This window comes from Triturus cristatus, chromosome 4_2, assembly GCF_964204655.1.
Source record: "Triturus cristatus chromosome 4_2, aTriCri1.1, whole genome shotgun sequence".
Lineage (NCBI taxonomy): Eukaryota > Metazoa > Chordata > Amphibia > Caudata > Salamandridae > Triturus > Triturus cristatus.
This window is the reverse complement of record NC_140586.1, coordinates 896,816,518-896,832,481: the sequence shown is the minus strand read 5'-3', so window position 1 is coordinate 896,832,481 and position 15,964 is coordinate 896,816,518.

Below are 15,964 nucleotides of genomic sequence, written 5' to 3'. Positions count from 1 at the left end.
ACAATAGAAAATGGGTGCTATTCTCAGGGAGCAGGGGGTTAATTAATATTTAATTGTGTGTTGTTTCTTTCTTGGCAGAAGCTGGCAGGTCCAGTGCTTGGTTTCAAGGGGGGACTGCATGCCATGAACCTGAATGAACCCCACTGCCCTCAGTGATCTGCAAATCTGCAGCACACATGAATAGGATATTATTATCATGTGTATTCAGTGGAAGGTTTCATTAGAATTTGCAACTGCGCCCCTCTTCCAAGGCCTCTCTTTCCTTGCATTCAGCATTCTTTGCACACGAGTCACCTTCGCTAACCGGATGTCTTCTGATACACACAAAGTTTTAATCAAAGAATCTCACTTTTATAATGAATTACCCGATTTTCCTGGTAGACTCCATTACTAGAGTCACTGCAGAGCACGAGCAGCGATAACGCTCAGCATCATGTCATGATTGTTTGCGCCTGCCCTGCAACACATCATACGCTGGTCCAAAACATTCCAGAGGCTGACAGGTGCGGCTTCCGAAACTCCCCCGCAAGACATGTTTACTCGGGCCGCAAGTGCACATTTCAGATATGCAACTAACCTGTTTTAGAAGTGAGGCGTACTTCCAGAAAGCTTGCTACCTTTCACACGTCCCCCAGAAGAGCGCGGCACCCCTGGCAAGTTCTTGTGGCGCACCAGGGAGCCACCGCGCACAGTTTGGGAACCGCTGACTTAGGGCCATATGTCTCAAAAAGTTTGCAATCACAAACGGTAATTTCAGCCGTTTGCAAATGCAAAATAGCCTTTCAAGATGTATGAACAGCTTTGTCATCCCAATTTTAGGTGATCACAATTTTTTGCGATGACCTAAAATTGCAAATGCAAATAGGGAATCGCAATTTGCGATACTGTGAACACGTGTACCAAGTATTTCCTAAATGCAAATGTGCAGTTAGGAAATGCTATTACCATCAACTCAAAGTCAATTGTAACCATGTGCAATTTTTGGAAAATGCATTTTTTTAAAGTGCCCTGTAGCACACACGTGCCCTTATGGCATGTGTGCACTTCACATGTGTACATTTCTTTTTGGGAGTGCTTCAGAGGGACCTTAGGCCCCCCATACCCTTTGTTTTGTATTACGTAGTTTGCGATTCCCAATTAGGTCATCACAAATTAGCTACTGCAAAACCATTCGCACCTATGGGTCTGTAGGCCTATAGGAACGAACAGAGTAGTATTACATAATAGTGATTACCTAATTGTGACTGCAAATAATTAGGAATCGCTACTAGGTCATCGCTATTTTCTTACATACCACTTTGCATTCCTTAAATAGCAAATAAGTTAAAATTCGCTATTTAAGGAATGCAAAATGGATTTTTGATACAAGTGGTCCCAAAACCCTCATAACTAGAGCCATGTTTTCCCCTGCAAGGAGAGACAACGGCACCTGCTCTCTGGAAAAATGCAAAATGACTGGAGTTCTTGCGTTAATGAAAAATAAACAAGGTGGGGTGCTTTGCCCTTTCAAAAGGGGTCTCCTTTGGCACCCTACAATTACATTTTATGTTAAGAAACTGTTGAAGTTGGACAGAGGTTCCCTGCACATTCTTATCAGAAAATTGCTGCAAACCAAGAGGGATTGCGTCACCTACGGGTCAATAGAACCCTAAAGTACAATCAATATATGGTCGTGAAAGAGACACCGAATATTCCTCATCTTCTGGTTAGTTTGAGATGTGTGAAAGTGACAACTGTGGCCATAACTAGTCCAGGGTTGTGGCCAGTGCTTTCAATTCACAAGGGTACCCAGCAAGAACCGTAATCTCGATCATCCTGGATTAGATCACCTCGGTGCCAACTCCCAGAAGGACCAGCTGTAAAGAAATTTTTGACTCTGGTCTCCTGCCTGCCTACCTTCCTGCATGTCGTATCCTGTGAAAGTCCTGTAGGATCCAGGGTCTGCCCCTGGAAATGCCCTCATACTTCAGGAGATGCCTGCAGACCTTGCCTGCTGTAAAGCTATCTCTTGTGTTTGTCATTATCCGGATGTCGTGTTATATCATGGTCCGCGTTTGATGTCACGTAATCCTTGATTCCTGAAGTTGGATATTGTATATCTTGCCTTCGGTTGGGACCAGATGACACCTTGCCTTAAGGCGTGAACAAGTGGCACTCCTGTGAGGTATGGCAGCAGCGTTAGGCGCCACAAAGTGGTGGTACCAAATGACTACAATATCGACTTTTCTCAGTAAGGGAAGTATTTGTTGTCTTTGGGGCGTGGAGCTATTACTGAACTTCCCATCGGCACCACAGCCACGGCAATAGCACTCAGCCATTCATCACCTGCACTACTTTATGTGGAATCCTCACAATAGTTCATTCCCTTTTTGTATTATTTTTAATAAGTGAGTTTTTAATCAAAGTTAAATAGATATTTTATTCTAATGAAATATCTCTGTATGGGGAATTGCATTTATTATACAATCCTCCTGGATTGTGTTATGCTGCATCTCACTTCCCTCCATCCTCTTTTGTGGAGCTGTGGTCTGTTTAGGATCCCGCTATCATCTCTTATGGAGCTGTGGTCTGGTTAGGATTCCACTATCATCTCTTGTGGAGCTGTGGTCTGGTTAGGATCCCGCTATCATCACTTGTGGAGCTGTGGTCTGATTAGGATCCCGCTATCATCTTTTTTGGAGTTGTGGTCAGGTTACAATCCTGCTATCATCTCTTGTGGAGCTGTGGTCGGGTTAGGATCCCGCTATCATCTCTTGTGGGGCTGTGGTCTGGTTACGATCCCGCTATCATCTCTTGTGGAGCTGTGGTCTGGTTAGGATCCCTCTATCATCTGTTGTGGAGCTGTGGACTGGTTAGGATCCCGCTATCATCTCTTGTGGAGCTGTGGTAGGGTTAGGATCCCGCTATTTATTTATTTGAAAGTTTTATAGAGCGCGAACAAGACCCAAAGGGGTATCAGAGCGCTGTACAGCTTTGTCGTCAACAATTATACAGAACATAAAGAAGCCGATACATTCACGCAGAGTAGGGTGTATCAGTGGTGCCATATAGTGCCACCTCAGTAATACACCTGAGCGCTGTACCGCGTTGCTGTCAGAAAATTATATAGTAAATAGAGAAGCTAATACATTCATGAAGGGTAGGGTGTAACAGTGGTGCCATATAGCGCTCCGCGTAAAACATCACAAATAGAAAGAACCAGGATGTGCGATGTGCATGAAGGAATATTGACAAAAAGGGAGCGAGTAAAAATCAACATTTGATGCAGTTAAAGGAGCTATCGAAGACTAGAACAAAAAGAAGGTACATGTCATAGAACATCAGTGAAAAATATTTCAAGATTTTGGTTATTAACAGAACACACGAGCATGATCAGCGCATTAACGTTCGTTCATTAGTAGTCTTGACCAATATTTAAAGGAAGTAGTGGAAGGATTTGATCTGATCTCTGATGACAAGGAGTTTCAGATTCTTGATGCAAGATCGGAGAACGCACGGTTGAACGATCTTTTCTTTTTGTATCTTGGAGGTTTCAAAAGAAGGGTGAACATACTTCTGAGGTTCCAGTTGGAGCCCGATAGCTCAAGTTTATTAACTAGATAGTATGCGGTGTTGTGGTGTATGGCTTTATGAGTCAGACAGGCAATCTTGAGTCGGATTCTAGCTTCAATAGATAACCAGTTTAGCTGCAAAAGGTCGGGTGAAATGTGATAAACTTTCCTAGAACCTGTGAAAAGCCTGGCCGATGCATTCAAGGTAGCTGTGAGTGGGGCCAGGCTCGCTTTGGGAAGTCTTGCGAGGGTGACAAGCCCATATTCCAATCTAGGGATAATCAGGGATTGAACAGCCGGCCTGAGATCTTCAGGGGGAGGAATAATTGATTTTCTTCAGTGTGTTGAGTTGGAAATTGGCTCCCCTAGTAGTAGCACTGATGTGTGCTTGCATGTTTAGGTGTTTATCCAAGGTGATACCTAAAGATTTGGCAGAGTCTACCATGTGAGGAGTGCAGTGCATAGCAGTTAGGTGTTTAATCCAGTCAAGGGTAGGAGTTGAGTGATTAGGTAGGGTGATCAAAAGAAATTCAGTTTTGAGAGTATTTAGTAGGAGATGGTTCTGAGCTAGCCATTGTTGAGTTTGGGCAAGTGCAGCATACAAAGTTTTTATGTCCTCTTGCGAGGAGATCTTCAGGTACAATTGCGTGTCATCTGCATACATGTAGTATTGGATGTTGGCTCTGTTCAGAATGACTGCAAGAGGCTATCATCTCTTGTGGAGCTGTGGTCGGGTTAGGATTCCGCTATCATTTCTTGTGGAGCTGTGGTCTGGTTAGGATCCCGCTATCTTCTCTTGTGGAGCTGTGGTCTGGTTAGGATCCCCCTATCATCTCTTGAGGAGCTGTGGTCTAACTAGGATCCTGCTATCATCTCTTGTGGAGCTGTGTTCTGGTTAGGATCCCACCACTAAAGATGAGAGGAGGTGGAGGAATACACTTTCTCCAAAAGTCTCAATAAGGAGGCTGTTAGGATAGCTGCAGGAAAATACAAGAAACACCGAGATGACAGTAGAAGACCCTTATCTATGGTCAAAACATTGTCCTTCCTCAGGGTCTGGATCTGTGCCTACAGCCCTCCCACTAACTTTATAAAATTGTGGTATGGATGGAGGACCACCGCTGCCTTTCCTCTGTGTGGATCAACTTAATGATTCACCAAAGAATAATCCTTCCCATGACTTCGCTTTCTTTTGGCATTTCGGCTAATCACATTTCTGGCAATGGTATACATATAAAAGTGCAGAAAACACTGTATTTGAGGAGAAGAAATAGGGGATCCATAGGGCAACATTTTCTTCCACCCCTATCTGCTCAACAGAGACATATGCGTCCAAGTCTATATATGAGGTTAGATTCAGGGAATCTTGATTTAGCTACAAAGTTGAAAGGCATATTATTTACACTCACTCCCCAGAAAGAATAGACCATCTTATTAGAAGAAGCACCAGTTAACGAATTGGCTCCTGTAACACACTTCTAACCACCATTCCAACAAAAATCAACAATTCCGTAGACGTTAGCGGCGCAGATGCCACCAGGGACTCCAGTGTTGTTTCAGAAGCAGGGCCAGACTTTAGGAAATGAGAGACGGCTGGGATGCATTTTTGCTTAATTAGCTCAAGGGGGTAATAGTTCATTGGCTGCTGATTATTTAAAACATTTATTCATAGGAATTAGCATCACTGCACAGAAGTAAGAAAAGAAAATTACAATTATGTTCCATGTAGACAATAACTCTATTTTAAAGGTTACCTGAGGGGAAAACCCTGTTTATTAATGTACAAATGCTGCCTTTTCTGCGTGGTCACTAATAACTTTTCACCTTTTGCAGGACCCTATATTTTTGCTGGCTTTAGAATTATATGCACTATACCTGAGCTGACCAGAGATAGCGTGCCTGTGCTCCCCCTATAAACATTGTCCAATTGGCATATTTCTAATGGCATATTTAACTTATCTATATGTCTCTAGTATATGGTACAAAGTGTACACAGGGCCTGGAAGTTAAACATCACCAGTGGACTTCACCACCTATTGTGCCATCCACTACACTGGCAGTGTAAAGATGGCTTCAGGCCTACCATGTGTAGCCTGACTGTAGCAGTGTAAAAACTGCACTTTGACCTGTCAAAATAAACTCTTTTAGACAGGTCAAAACCTCCCTTCTAAATAATAATGTCACGCCTTTTAGCCCACAATCCAGTCTGCATGGTATTCAAAAGTAGGGCATGTAGAAATGTAATGTGAATATATGCCTTTACAGTGACAAGCACCCAAAAGCTCTTTTTCCACTGTGGCAGGCCTAGTTGTCCCATGTCAAAAACAGGAGTACAGATTAAAACCTAATACTGTATCATGGGAATAGGACTAGCTAGAAAAATTATTAAACAACTATCTTTAATAGTTATTAAAATCCAATTCAATGCTGTTGGAGTTTAACAAATATTAAGGAAAAGTAACCTTTAGAAAGTTACCTTTTCCCTGCCTGAAGTTTCTGTAGGCTAATTTGCATTTGCTCTCCAACTTCTCCCAGCCATTTGAATAGGTGTGGAAAAATTGTGAAATTCCTCCCAGGAGCTGCACAGTAGGTCACTGTTATTGACAAGTCAGCCTGCATGGGCAGGGATAAATCCTTTAAGCTCAGAAGAAGGAGGGTGGCAACTGCAAGCATCTTTTTTGACATTGCAATGTCAAATCTTGCTTAAATGTAAAATTCTGATTGACACGTATGCTGGGTTTACACTTAACACTTGGGGCGCACTTGAAAGGAAGGGAACAGCATGCCAAGACAATACTTGTGTATCTACTGTCTGGTTGCTGAAGAATCCTGCTTTTGTCCTACTAGATGTCTGTCTCTGGGTTGGTTGCAGGTAGAATTTACAGTTAGATTGTGGAGTACAATAGGATTACCACAATATACCTCCCACACAAACCCCTGCACAGAGCCCAAGTTTAGTGTGTCCGAAGACTTTCGCCATCTTGAAAAGGCCCAAAGTAGGTAGGGCTGGCTCTCTGAACTTTTACCCCATTAGTTAGAGTGTGCTCTGGACTCATTCTCACCCCCAAGGTCATGCGAGGCACCCTCTTCAGAATACTACTGTACCCAAGGATCAACAGAAGGGGACTGAACCTGTTGTCTGTGACCTGACAGGAGCCCTGATGGGCCGGATCTGCTACTTCTTGTACCCTGGACAAAGAAGGGGCATAAGGCTGACCTCCTGTTCAAGCTACAGGGAGAAAACAAGCTATAAGAGGCCTTTCCTGCAACTGTCCTGATGACCAATGAAAACTAGACCTTCACTGCACCCTGCATTTGGCTTCTGCCTGACATCCTGTGAGTCTCCAAGTACCTCTAAGTGCCAGCCTGAGGTCCTGGTGGGCTTTAGAAGTGCACTTCAGTGGTGGATTGGAATTTGAAGGACTAAGGGCCTGATTTAGAGTTGGCAAATAGGTACTCTACCACAAACAAGACAGACATCACGGCTGCTTTATTACAAGTGCAGTATACCCAATGGCACTTCTAATACGGTGGATGAGATGTCTGTCACATTTGCAATGGAGTACCCCTCTGATGAAATCAGGTCCGAAGTCAGAAGGTAAAATCTTTGTCAGGAAGAACCTAGTAAGTGTATCCGACCCATGCTCCAGCATGGTCAGCCTCTAATTGCACCAAGGTTCAGACCTACCACGACCATTAACTATCATTGGCGCTATGTGCTTTTTGGCACTATTTCTACTTAAAACTTTAAAAATAAATATCTCTGATTTCTCTTACTGGATTATTGTCATTGTGGTGCCATTATGGTTATTACATTTTACACCATTTTTCTAATTAAGTTTGGGATTTTTTTATTTTTCATTTTGACTTTATTACTCTTTATGTACTGCATAATTATGTGACAGTTTCCCCTAAGTTAAGCCTTTCTGCTCTGTGCCACAGCTACTAGTGGTTTGAACTCTGGTTAAATTAGTGACCGTGAGGGTTCACACTGACAAGGGTTGTGATTAGTCCTTAAGTTGAGCAGTCACCACCCCAAATAATTGTCCAGTTTCCTAGAAGATTCATAGTAACAAGCATTAAAAATGCAATAGGTCTCACCTTTCATTAAGTTAAAGCCATTTGCTTTGCTATACAATACCATTAGCAAAGCAAATGGCTTTAACTTAATTAAAGGCGAAACCTATTGCATTTTCAATGCTTGTTTTGTTATTATGGTGGGGAGAAGGGTTTACATTACTTATCAGGTGACATTTGTGCAGAGGGTGGCGCTCTGTGTCACTATAATGTGACCTATCCGTAGCTGCTTCCTCTTGTGCGCTTCATGCGGACTGCAACACCGTGAATCCTGACTTGTTAATCCTAAATACTTGAGCTGCTGTCACCCTTCATTTCTTTCAACATTCCCTTTAGATTTATTTATTTCTGAATGGTGAAAATTTCTATGACTTACAGATAAGCCAGAAAGAACCATCACGGAGGCCGCAGTTACTAGCAGTACATGATAGCGATAGTTGGAAACAAAATCTATAGGGGCAGAAAAACTTATTTGGATATAATGACCCACTACCCATGTATACTGTTTATTCTCGCTTCAGATTGGGGGTTCTGCCAATGGACCAGCACTCCAGGCTGTGACAAGGTGTTGTTGCCACATCTGGTCAGTGCCAGATTGACACCAGAACAATAGAAATATCTGCCCATGAGGTATTTCTTACATGAGCTAATTAAACACTATAAAGCACCATAGCACGGCCACTAGAATTAAGTGGCAGTAAAGAATAGGGTTGACATAATTATGCAGCAAGGAAAGTCGAATATGTAACATAATGTGGCATAATATCTAGCAGTAATATTTCAGTTTTTTGACAGTTTAACAACTACTAATAGTGTATGAGCAAAGCTGCACCTCATTAGTACCAGTTTGACACCTGAATGCAGCAATCGTCAACTGAAAGCTGACCAGTTAATCCTTGCAGAGGGTTTGCCACTTTGCCGAACCACATATGACCCCTTTTGTTTAGAAAGTGTCTACACCTGTCAATGAATACCCTTGTCTACACTGTGTGCTACAAAGTGTAAAGGGTACAATGGGAACGGTACACAACACAGAAGGCGTACCTAATGAAGGTAAGAGCCGTGAGTTAGAGGGAGCCAAATCTTGCAAAGCTTTAATGCAGTTTCGAGCTTAGCAACAGTTTCTGAAAGGAAGATTCTGGAGTCCTCACTGTGAGTAATGCCGTGCGCGGACTTCGGAGACACGATCAGTGTTTATTTATTCAACGGTAGCTGCTTTTCATTCAAAAGAATGATCATGACGGATTGTGCATAGTTTGTACATTACAGTACGTGTCAAGTGTGTGTGTGGTGTGTACACTACAGTACGTGTCAACAGTGCGCCTATGACTACCGATGTTGTTGACAGGTTGTAGTTGTGGAACAGCGGCAGGCTTGCATTTAAAACAGAATTATTGTATTTTTTGGTGGTCGGTGCCCCTCCTTACATGCCTGACAGATTGCTACCGATCACAGCTGTGAGGAAATGAGGCGCCCTCCCTTGTTCACCTCACAGCACTGCGCCTGCTCCTGTAGCATACGACATAGCGCCAAGAGGAGTAAAGAGGAGCTAGACATCCAGGGGTGTTTCAGTACGCTGAGAAAGCGTGCGGCCGGGGACAGAGGAGAGGTATACATAGGAATAGACGTGTGGCTCTGGAGGTGAACAGTGTCGGAGGCTGCAAGTGAGTGTTACAAAGCTCGGAGGGTGCGCGTCGAAGCACTGCCCTCTGTGGGGTCTGCATGTGAAACAGCTGGGAGACACGATCAGTGTTTATTTATTCAAAGGTAGCTGCCTTTCATTCAGAAGACTGAGCATGACGGGTTGTGCGTAGTTTGTACATTATAGTACGTGTGAAGTGTGCCTCTCGGGTTTAAACACTATAGTGGGGTTGGGATACTTGTTACCCGATACCCGACACCTAATTTTTTTAATACCAAATGACACCCTGCAAAGTAAAAACCATACTGGGCTACCACATTGTTTTTTTACCTTATTACATCAATCCTAGGCCAGAATAAGTGCCTCCCTGATCTCAGGGTGTAGGTCCGCTGTCCATCAAACCGAAGTTTTTTGAAAGCGCAAGTATATCCGATGATGAAGCATGACACCTGGTAGATGTGTGAGGGCATCCCATTAAACTATTTGTGTGTGGTCAGGAACAGGCTCATAATGATGAGCTAATATAATATGTTGTAATATAATTAATCTCACTCAGGTGACTTTTTGTGTGAAACTAGTCTTCAGAATACACACAATCAAAGAAATATCTCTATAGCTGGTGCGTCCCAGTGATGGGGCTCAAGTAACGTTGGGCCATATTACCACACAGGTGTCTTAGTTCTGTTAATGCTATCAGTACACAAAGAAATCCTTAACTTAAAGATCATTACTGCTCCTCAGTTAGACATCACTGCCAAGATATATGCCAAGCTCGAGGGAGCTTACATGTAGTGGACTGTGCTTATGATTTAAAGTTTCTCTTACATGAACTGTATTAACACTTCCGGGGTGTGTTTGCCAGGGCTAAGCAAGAACCCTACAACCATCATGTAATTTTGAGGAAGAAAGTTGAAGTCTTGTTCCCTGTTCCACATAGTCAAATACATGTTGTTATTGAAAATGAAAACAAGCATCTGAAGGAACACACTTCAGGGAAACTAGTGAGATTGCTTGCCCAGCATCGAAAGTCTCCTGTTTCCTTTGCAGCTTTTCTTGTGCTCAAAAAAGGAGACAATCTCATGCCATGCATCATTTACCACATCCTCACCAAGATTATAATAACAACATGTATTGCCTGCCATTGGTTGCCTTCCTTTTCTGTCAGATGAAGGATGTTACCATCTGCAAAAAGCTGGATTGGGAAGAGAATATCACCTCAAAGAGCCTGGGTGTTCTCTCTGAATGCCAGCTTGGCAGGCCTGTTCTCAGATCCATGGAGGGACTAACAATCCCAATGGCGAGATTGCATGTGGTCGCCGATGACATGAATGCTGTGGGCCCGATTCACAGAACTAACTTAAGACAAAATCCTAAACTTACTACCATTTTCGTGTTCACAGAAGGCACTTAATCATTTTGGTATTCACAGAAGACACTTACTCACTTCGGTATTCACAGAAGTTAGGAGTCCTAACTTTAGGACTCCTAAATGCCTTCTGTGAATAACGAAAGTCTTAAAATTAGGATTTTTCTCAGTTTAGGAGTCCTAAAGTTAGGACTCCAAACTTTACTACTACTACACTGAGAAAAATCCTAATTTTAAGCCTTTCGGTATTCACAGAAGGCATTTAGGAGTCCTAAAGTTAGGACTCCTAACTTTACTACTACTAAATTGAGAAAAACCCTAATTTTAAGACTTTCGGTATTCACAAAAGGCATTTAGGATTCCTAAAGTTAGGAGTCCTAACTATACTACTTCTAAACTGAGAAAAATCCTAATTTTAAGACTTTCGGTATCCACAGAAGGCATTTAAGAGTCCTAAAGTTAGGACTCCTAACTTCTGTGAATACCGAAATGAGTAAGTGCCTTCTGTGAATACCAAAATGAGTAAGTGCCTTCTGTGAATACCAAAATGGTAGTAAGTTTAGGATTTTGTCTTAAGTTAGTTCTGTGAATCGGGCCCACAGTCTGAAATGAAAATATGTCCTTCAAAGCTTCTTTTAGTCTCTGGCATAGTTTATTCGACAGGTGAAAACCGTGCATGAATGTTGAGACTAAATCGTTATAATCATGATAAAGAAGGATTTATCCAGCCAGCATGAATAAAAATGTATAACACTTTTTCTTACACACATTAAAAAAATAAAATAAAGAAAGAAAGCCACACCTCTCTAAGACAACATGTTGTTACCTGCATTCCTTATCAATTGTTGCCATAAGATGCTGTCTAGTAGTTAAGTTCCTGGCTTCAGGATCTGTGCTCCAATTCGAGCACTGGTATTTAATTGAATACATTTGATTATTGGCAAATTACTAATCAACCTCTGGCTAAGATTGTAAATTTGTGTAAATGGTAATCCGCTTGTAAGTGTGTGAAATCTAATGTCATTGTGCAATTCAAATTTGCAATTCTCTAAAGGATGTACACAAGTGTCTCCCAACAATCAACCTCACACTGATATCCTATAAAATTCCATCACAATCAAGAGCTCCAGGGATGTACAGAGTGATAAAATGATGTATCTTCGGTGACTACACAGAGACCCATGAAGTACCTTACAGCAAACACAAAGCTGTTGGCTTTAAGAAGTGCCAATGAAGAATTGAATATTGATACTTATGCCAATATATTTACCTTGTTGAGCATAATCTGCATAACAATTCTAATTGAAAAACTGTGTAATTAAGATGTAAATTGGATTAAACACAAAAATTGATCCTGTAAGCAGATTTTGGTATTTGAAGATACGTTACGTCCAGTTTTCTATAGCACCTTGTATTCTGGAACCAATATCCTAAGATCCACTGGTCCTTGTTTTAAAAATGTGGTCCAAGGGTGTCTCTGCTAGCAAAATGAATACTGATTGCAATCTTGCCTTCACTGAAACTACAGACAAATGTTACTTCAGCTGTTGAGCTTCAACACCATGGATATCTCCAGAGCTCTCCAGACAGCTGTAATAATTTAACATCAGGTACTTTATATTCTAGACACAATTACTGACTTTAAGAAATGGGCTTGGGGAACTAAATACTGAACCTTCCATCAGTGAGGGCTCAGCTAACCAAATGTTGGGGAACTGAATGCTAAACCTCCTATCAATGGAGATTCAGTTAGCCAAATGAATACATCAGTAGACCAAACTTTAAACCTCTATAGCTCTTGAACCACGTTGCAAGGGGACCTGCAGTGCGGGGATGATTGTTTAAATAATCACATAGGTGTTGTTCTCTTTCTATGTGTTCTGCAGAATGCAGCACGCATAGAAAGAGGAAAAATATGAAGAAATAAAAGTATTTCTCCTCGTTGTGCCTCCTTATACCCCCCCCCCGCCCCTAGGGAGGCATAGGGTTCTGATGCATTCCCAAGATTATGAAATGTTGTAAATCTGAGAATGCGGCAGAATCCATAGGTGTTGCATGGGAACACCCAGAGCAACACCCATGAAACGCCCCTTTAACGCAAAGTGCTGCGTGAAGAAGGGCCGTATTTACAAGGACACGAAAAACTATGCAGAGTGACTTTACGTGTCCTTGTAAACATGGAGCACCACACTGAGCCGCCGGTGCGTCACAAACAATGACGCACTGGCGTCGCAAGGAGCTTGCAAATATGCCCCAGAAAATGTAAGAGAACTTTGGAGGATAAGGAAAAGATGAGCAAGATAGACTAGCTGAAGTAAGCAGCTATGGGCTTTCTTTATATTTCGCACGTAACAAAGATACCAGCACGCTATTGGTGGAGCAGATAAAGCAAAATTTTGCATACCGTCTCTATTTGCATTACAAAATACTAATTACGTAACCATTCTAAATATTAACCTGTATTAAGTGTTTGGAGTGTTATTATTAACCCACATATGCACCTTAATAAACACAAAATACACGTGGACTAAAATGCAAATTGCATGGCTAATAATTTAAATTAGCAATTGTGGTATGCAAACTAACCGTAGGATGTGTTGAAATAGAGAATTGCATGTTTTGTGTTGCCTTTGTAATGATTTTGTGCTCCTGGTGTTGCGGAGTGGTGAGTATTATTGCTTTAAATGTTGCTATAAGCTAGGAAAATACTAATATATATTGGGATTAGTGTGGGTTTAAACATTAGAATCTTCATTTCCGTATATTAATTATTTTTATGTTTGTTTTGCTTAAGTTGGCTTTCGGGCCTCTAGGCAGCGATATTCAAAATGGAGTTCGGAAGCGGCCACCGTCATTTGAGCGCGATGTCTACTGCACAGACTCGGATGGCTCTGAAGATCTCCAGGCGACCTCTAACATCAAGACTACGTGTTCCTTGTCAAGGATAGGAACGTGGAGGATTGCCACGACTCAGCTACTGTGAATGAATGAAAATACAATAGCGACCTGTACCTGGAGGTCTACATGTTGTTACTTCGGAACTTTTCGCATGAGAACTGTACAAAAGAATACAAATTAAGAAGATGACATGTTCAATTCCCTGAGAACCAAAAAAACCTGGGAACAGAGTTCAGAATTTCAAAATTCTGGGGTTTAGCCAATAAGAACACTTCTACTCCTAGAAAATGTTGCATATTATCTTAGAATTAACTATATAAGGGGAACATTTAGGCGAGGGGGTGTGCGTGCATTCCAAATTTACGTTGGTGACTGATGGTGAGGAGGGTCAATTTGCTCGCACGATTGCCTGGTCCTTTGGCTATCTTTGGGACTGTGTCGTGCCGAGCTAAAAGAACTTTTCCTGGACTTGTTTGGGTCTTAGCCTGAGTTTGATTGGACGATTTCACCAGAAGGGATTTTATCTATGCAGGGCTGACGGGGTTCTGGAAATGGTTTCCAGTTTCCAAATTTAGGTAAATATAACTGTTATGTAAACTTGTGCCAAGATATTCATTGAAAACTCTGATTTGATTGAAATTTGATTATGCCAATGAAAACGAATTAATTAGATAAACTAAACATTGATTAACAAAAAATTGAGTTAGTGATTCTTTTAATAAGGTATTGATTATTCAATGGTTCCGAAGCTTTAATGTGTTTTAGCTGGTTCTAAATCACCATCAACCAGTCCAACTAATTGGTCCATCGACCAAGTGGTGGAGTGCCTTGATGTTAAAGTTAGGATTCTATAGGTACTAATGTATATAATATAAATAATTTTTCCTCCGATAGGTAATAAGGTACCCCACATGTCCAGCGCTTCTTTCCTCCTGTGTGCAGATTTGAAGTGAGATGTGTGAGTGTTGGTGTTATGGGCCCCACCAATGAATGCGTGTATGAATGAGTTAGTGTGATGACGGGTCTGTGACGCAGGGAAGATATGTAAATTTGCCCTTTCCCGCTGGAGCACTATGTAGAGAATTCAACTTCTGATTTATTGAAGAAAAGCCGTAAACAGGAAATGTCCAATCCACCAACTCAGCAAACCCTCAGCTAACATTCTTCATCATTCTACATTCTAAGAATCTTTACCTCATAACTATGTTTAGAGCATTTCTATAGCAATACCACACACCACCTCTAAAATTAGACATGAACTGACAATCTTTTCTCCTCTAGGTTTGTCTTGTTCATTTAATCATTTAAACTTCCTTGAAAGGGTTGTTTTTCTAATTATCTACTAAAAATATCTATGTACCAAAATAGTGATATTTAAACATCTACATATCAACTCTAAAGAATATAGAAAGTATAAAATATCTACTAGGATAGTATAGTATTTTAAAAATAACCTTAAAATAAAAATATATCTACTATAGAAATATACTGTTTCAAAATATCGTTAAAATATTTAAATATATGCATTTTTTGCATTTTGTAGTAAAGTCATGAAAATTATATTTTCAAATATATATATTTATAAAAGTAGATATTAATCATAAACTTATATTTTTAATTTAAATATGTTTCGTATTTATTAAAAATAGAGATACAATTTTAAAAGAAATATATTTATTTTTGACAACCTTTTTAGTTCATACCATATTAATAACATCAAATATTTTAACAATATTATACACAATAAAACATTATAAAGAAAACTACAACATGAAAATAAAGTATTTTAATTTAAGAAACATCACCAGTATAGAATCATTTAATAGTTAAAAATATGCAACTTTAATAGAAACATATGCAGCTCAAAACACATTTTCTAAATGCATTCAACCATTGTTGATAATTTAAATAATATTAAAATATGAAATAACCAAAAAATTAAAACAAGTTATAAAAATATAGATTTTAATGTCTTGCTATTCTTTGTCCAGTGCAAAAAGCTTTGGGGAAAGTGCAGTTATGTGGGGAGTAAGAGGTTCAGATATACCATTTTAATTTAATTCCAGCAAACATTGGGAAAAGTTATTATATTTGTGCGGGTGGAGGATTCAGCTCTACAATATTAAGCTTAGCCCTACAAATACTGAGGCAAGTGAATATTATTGGGGAACTCAGATCTAGTATTCTAACTCTATTCCCTCTGACACTGTGCAATATGCATATATTGAGGAAGAGGGTGTCAGATTTAGTATCTAACTGCAGTCATACAAACATTGAGGAAGGTGCTTAAAATTATATTAAATTTAGAAATAAATTTAAAAGTAATATTCAGCCATTATGAAACTTTTTGAAACACTACTAGTATGCTGCAAACATATATTTTTTTTTAATTTAGAAACTGAAATACTGTCTAACCAAATAAAATGAAAT